Source organism: Ictalurus punctatus, chromosome 7, assembly GCF_001660625.3.
Source record: "Ictalurus punctatus breed USDA103 chromosome 7, Coco_2.0, whole genome shotgun sequence".
In the NCBI taxonomy this organism is placed as follows: Eukaryota; Metazoa; Chordata; class Actinopteri; order Siluriformes; family Ictaluridae; genus Ictalurus; species Ictalurus punctatus.
In genome coordinates, this window is record NC_030422.2 from 16,826,594 (window position 1) to 16,832,336 (window position 5,743).

Genomic DNA, 5,743 nt, shown 5'->3' on the forward strand with positions numbered 1-5,743 from the left:
AGGCACCGCTGGGATTCGAACCCAGGATCTCCTGTTTACTAGACAGGCGCTTTAACCAACTAAGCCACGGCGCCACGTGGAAAATCTTAAAACGTGGTAATCATGAACATACGTCACGCGCCACGACTTTCTAGTAGATCAAAAGTTAATATAGAACTTTTAACGATAAATAAATATTGTAATGCACAGTCAAACTAAGTGTGCTACCAAGGGTAGGTTTATTATTCTGCTGTTCCCTTCTCAGCCACATGGTGTCAGCATCAATTTAATTAAAAATGTTGTTCAGGCTTTGTCTGTTAGTGGATGCAGTCACTAGGTTGGAAAATATATTTTTAATGTTGCATTTAAAGCTGCAGTAGGGAACTTTTTTTTAATGAAAAATGAATAAAAATCAATTATTGTGCAAGTACATGAAAAAAATCAGTGTTCAAAACTATCTCCTTACCTTACCCTGATTCACAACGGTAAGCTTATAATAATGATTTATAAATTGAGCTGTTTTGCGGGAAATGTCAGTTTGTTGCCATTTGTCTCTGTGTGGTTATGTCACATCCGTAAACTGAAAGAAGAAGAGCCGGCTACTATATCGTGTGTGTGGGTGCTGAGGGTGATGGAGTGTTTGTAGCTTGCTCTTACAACAGTTTCTTGGAGTTTAAACTTGTCATCTAGATGGCTGCTTTTAATCTAGACAGTTCTAAATGGCAGTCATCGTTGACCTCTGGGGTATCAGTTGTTGCCAAAACCAAGAAACCTCAAACTGCAGAGAGCCTGCAGTCAAAAAGGGAAAGCAACAGAGCTTGTGTTAAAATGAGAATAAATATCAGCATGGCTTTTGACAAGTGGTGATCTGGAGGGATTGAAGTCTGATTCAGAGATGGCTTTTTTCTGCGGAACAGTGGCTCAATAGGTAGCTAGCTAACATTATCACACCTGTTCACTTGATTCAGCTAGGTATCCAGTTTCCTTTTTTTTGCTATGTTCAGTGTGGCACTTATTTTCTGCTAGCTATGAGAGAGAGCAACTCACCTCTACTCCAAGAAAACCGTATCTTCCGCCACCTTCGTTGACAAGTATTGGAGCTAATATAACAACCCATATGTATACCTCAGACCATCAGATTCATCCGTGCGGAGGAGCAGTGCTGAAACTCAACCCATGTAAAAAATAAAATAAAATAAATAAAATAACTCCGCAAGTAACTTTCAGTTTTATGTTTCAAACAGAGATGGTGATAGAGAGGCAAATGTTCAGTACTGTAGCTTTAATAAAATGTACTTTACATACACTTTTTTTTAACTGACACATACCTGGAGGACAGAGTCTGTATCTACTGTCTCTTCCAGCACATTCTCAATTTCCAATAGCCAAGTTTATTAGTTAGTAACATTAGGATCAATATTGCATTGTGTTGATCCCTTAAAATGTGTATAGTCATGTTTTCAAGTGCACCAGCATTCAGCTAACAATTAAATTGTATAATTCATGTCCAAGCATTAATAAGAAAGGAGAATATATTACCAGCGACACATTTTAAGTTTAGCTCTGCTCAGTACAAAATTTGTCTTAATGTTATCTACCAAGCTAAGTAGCCAGGTTTGTTGGCAGTGTATTTATTGTTAGACCAGAGTTTCCCCAAACACAAATGATACTTTGGGGTTAGCAAGTAGAGTTTTTTTTTCTAAAAAAAAAAACAGGTACAGGTGTCATGATTAAACTCTCTAAAACCTCCTATCCCTATCACCCAAATCAATTATACTGTTATAGTTATTAAAGCCTTTAACAGCTGAAGCTGAAGCTCCTCCTACCGAGAGGAGGCTGAGTCCGGTCAGGAGGAGCGCTTCCTCACTGCAAGCAGCAGTAAACGCAGTAACTCGCACCTACAGAGAACACGACCAGCCCCACAGCACAGGCAATCTCACCAAGAGTTCAGTTCTTCATATCTGGCAGAAATCTTCGGAAGTTCATCGTTTTCATTGTCAGAAGTCCCTTTGTGTAGAACAAAATGACTAAAAGGAATAATTATGACACATTGTGTCCCACTTGACACTATTCAAAACAATGAAAAAGTTGTGATAGTTATAAGTTGTGATAGAAATCCTTGGATGTGTACACTTTACTGATGAACGCTAATCATGACTAGCTAACACAGTTAAGTCAGCCATTATCATTACAGCATGGTTTTTTCACAATACTGTGTACTCCACATTTCTCTACCACTATCTAACTCTTAATGGTTACACACTACAAAGCGTACACACACACACACACACACACACACACACACACACACACACACACACATACCATTAAACTATATCTAAAGCCCACACAGATGTGCTAAAATAAAATCTGACTCATGGTTCCAAAGCTTTCCACATATGTAAGTAACTTTCAATTCCAAGGAACCCACTGAAGTCCAGGCTTTTGGTAGGTTTACCTTTGTATATTTATATTCTGAGTATTTTTCTTAGATTTTTGGCATTTTGATGAACAAGACCAACAAAGGAATGTAACATTATGAGATTCATTGCATCATTACAACTTTAAAGTGGCCGATTCAAATGTGTTGAATGATATCGCACTAAATGAATGTTTCACGTGCCTGTATATTAGTATCTTACTATGGTGTTGGGCCACTACAAGCCGCCATCTCCAGTGCGCCTTCGCATAAATTCTACAAGTATCTGAAACTAAACTGGAGGGATGAACTCCATTCTTCTAAAATATATTCCCTTTATGGGTGTTTTGATGATAGTGGTGGAGAGTGATGTCTAACACTTCATCTTCTAAAACCTTCCACTTGTGTTCAATTGGGTTGAGATCTGGTGACTGTGAAGACCATGGCATATGATTTACATAATTTTCATCTTCATCAGATCATTCAGTCAGCCTTCCTGTCCTGTGAATGGGGCACAGTCATCCTGAAAGAGACCACTCCTGTCAGGACAGAAATGCTTCATGATGAGTCAGAATAACTTGTATGTATGTATGTAAGTATGTAAGTATGTATGTATGTATTATTAAGTTCCTCGAAATACATGAATCTTTGTATTTAAAGATTGCCTTCTACTCATATGTTGTGCACCTAATCAGAATGATTCAGATAACCCTTTTCCATTAATATCCAGGCTGTTTTTCCAGTCAAATAAAGGGAAATGTTTTCCAGTAAACATTTCTCAGTTCACTTATACTGTACATATTTCTTACTTATATTTTCTAATTCCATAGTCTTTAATTGCAACATATTTATTGAAGTTTAACTACAATGTTAATAGATGGTGATTGTTATTGATGTAGCCTCTATCAAGAGGGAGAGCAGCAGTCACGACTGTGTGTGTGTGTGTGTGTGTGTGTGTGTGTGTGTGTGTGTGTGTGTGTGTGTGTGTGTGTGTAACTATATTTTTCCTTTTGAAAGCATTTTAATCTCGCAAATCTCCTTAATCTCAGACTGGAACAGGTCAAATCATCTCAAATCATATGTAGGAGAAGTAATAGCAAACGTTGAAACAAAATGTTGGCCCCATTATGTCAGCCACTATTCTTTGTCTAATGACGCATAATAAAATATAGGTCATAAACAACATTGGAGATGTAAATGTTCAAGATGTCATGGAGTCTGAAATTCAAGCATTACTAATCACATGGGAGCTACCTGTAAAACCACTTTCAAACCACACTAATGATTGTGGTCTTAAATCAAAAAGAAATATGTTACTGGTTTTACATTCTTTATTTCTTTCTGTCTTGCTTTTCTTCCTGGAATGGATGCAGTTGAGCAATAGATATTTCCACACCTCTAAATGATCTCATTGAGATTTACTGGAATAAGTTTCCTTGAATAAATTCTCTAATCATGTCAACACAGGAAATTAGGCTCATGGCACAGGAAATTAAAATTGTCTTTAGCTGTGGAGCCGTGGAAAATAGAATCATCACCTGTTTTTAAGCAGATATTATTTTGCTGAATGAATTAAAAGGGAAATATACATCTGTCAGAGTTTCAACTCTTTATTGTCCTACTTAAATCCAATACAAGAGCTTGATGTAACTCTTTTATTAGATTTAGCCAAATTTAGAGTAATAAAGAATAATAACATTTCAAGGAAATGCGCTTTGTGTTGAAAACTTGAATGAGATTGTCTTCTATGCATGACTGCTCATACAGTGAGGGAAAAAAGTATTTGATCCCCTGCTGATTTTGTATGTTTACCCACTGACAAAGAAATGATCAGTCTATAACTTTAATGGTAGATTTATTTGAACAGTGAGAGACAGAATAACAACAAAAAAATCCAGAAAAACGCACATCAAAAATGTTATAAATTGATTTGCATTTTAATGAGGGAAATAAGTATTTGACCCCTCTGCAAAACATGACTTAGTACTTGGTTTAAAAACCCTTGTTGGCAATCACAGAGGTCAGACGTTTCTTGTAGTTGGCAACCAGGTTTGCACACATCTCAGGAGGGATTTTGTCCCACTCCTCTTTGCAGATCTTCTCCAAATCATTAAGGTTTCGAGGCTGACGTTTGGCAACTCGAACCTTCAGCTCTCTCCACAGATTTTCTATGGGATTAAGGTCTGGAGACTGCCTAGGTCACTCCAGGACCTTAATGTGCTTCTTCTTGAGCCACTCTTTTGTTGCCTTGGCCGTGTGTTTTGGGTCATTGTCATGCTGGAATACCCATCCACGACCCATTTTCAATGCCCTGTCTGAGGGAAGGAGGTTTTCACCCAAGATTTGACGGTACATGGCCCCGTCCATCGTCCCTTTGATGCGGTGAAGTTCTCCTGTCCCCTTAGCAGAAAAAAACCCCCAAAGCATAATGTTTCCACCTCCATGTTTGACGGTGGGGATGGTGTTCCAGGGGTCATAGGCAGCATTCCTCCTTCTCCAAACACGGCGAGTTGAGTTGATGCCAAAGAGCTCCATTTTGGTCTCATCTGACCTCAACGCTTTCACCCAGTTGTCCTCAGAATCATTCAGATGTTCATTGGCAAATTTCAGACGGGTATATATATGTGTTTTCTTGAGCAGCGGACCTTGCGCGCGCTGCAGGATTTCAGTCCTTCATGGCGTAGTGTGTTACCAATTGTTTTCTTGGTGACTATGGTCCCAGCTGCCTTGAGATCATTGACAAGATCCTCCCGTGTAGTTCTGGGCTGATTCCTCACTGTTCTCATGATCAATGCAACTCCACGAGGTGAGATCTTGCATGGAGCCCCAGGCCGAGGGAGATTGACAGTTCTTTTGTGCTTCTTCCATTTGCGAATAATCGCACCAACTGTTGTCCCCTTCTCACCAAGCTGCTTGGCAATGGTCTTGTAGCCCATTCCAGGCTTGTGTAGGTCTACAGTCTTGTCCCTGACATCCTTGGAGAGCTCTTTGGTCTTGGCCATGGTGGAGAGTTTGGAATATGACTGATTGATTGCTTCTGTGGACAGGTGTCTTTTATACAGGTAACAAACTGATATTAGGAGCACTCCATTTAAGAGGGTGCTCCTAATCTCAGCTCGTTACCTGTATAAAAGACACCTGGGAGCCAGAAATCTTTCTGATTGAGAGGGGGTCAAATACTTTTTTCCCTCATTAAAATGCAAATTAATTTATAAAATTTTTGACATGTGTTTTTCTGGATTTTTTTTGTTGTTATTCTGTCTCTCATTGTTCAAATACAACTACCATTAAAATTATAGACTGATCATTTCTTTGTCAGTGGGCAAACGTACAAAATCAGCAGGG

At 38.8% G+C, this 5,743-nt stretch overlaps 1 non-coding gene across 1 annotated transcript; it reads right to left on the reverse strand.

The window, feature by feature from the left end:
• On the reverse strand, window positions 1-74 carry trnat-agu (transfer RNA threonine (anticodon AGU)). The gene has a single exon. It is a non-coding gene; the product is annotated as a tRNA-Thr (tRNA).
• Between the last annotated feature and the right edge of the window lie 5,669 nt (window positions 75-5,743).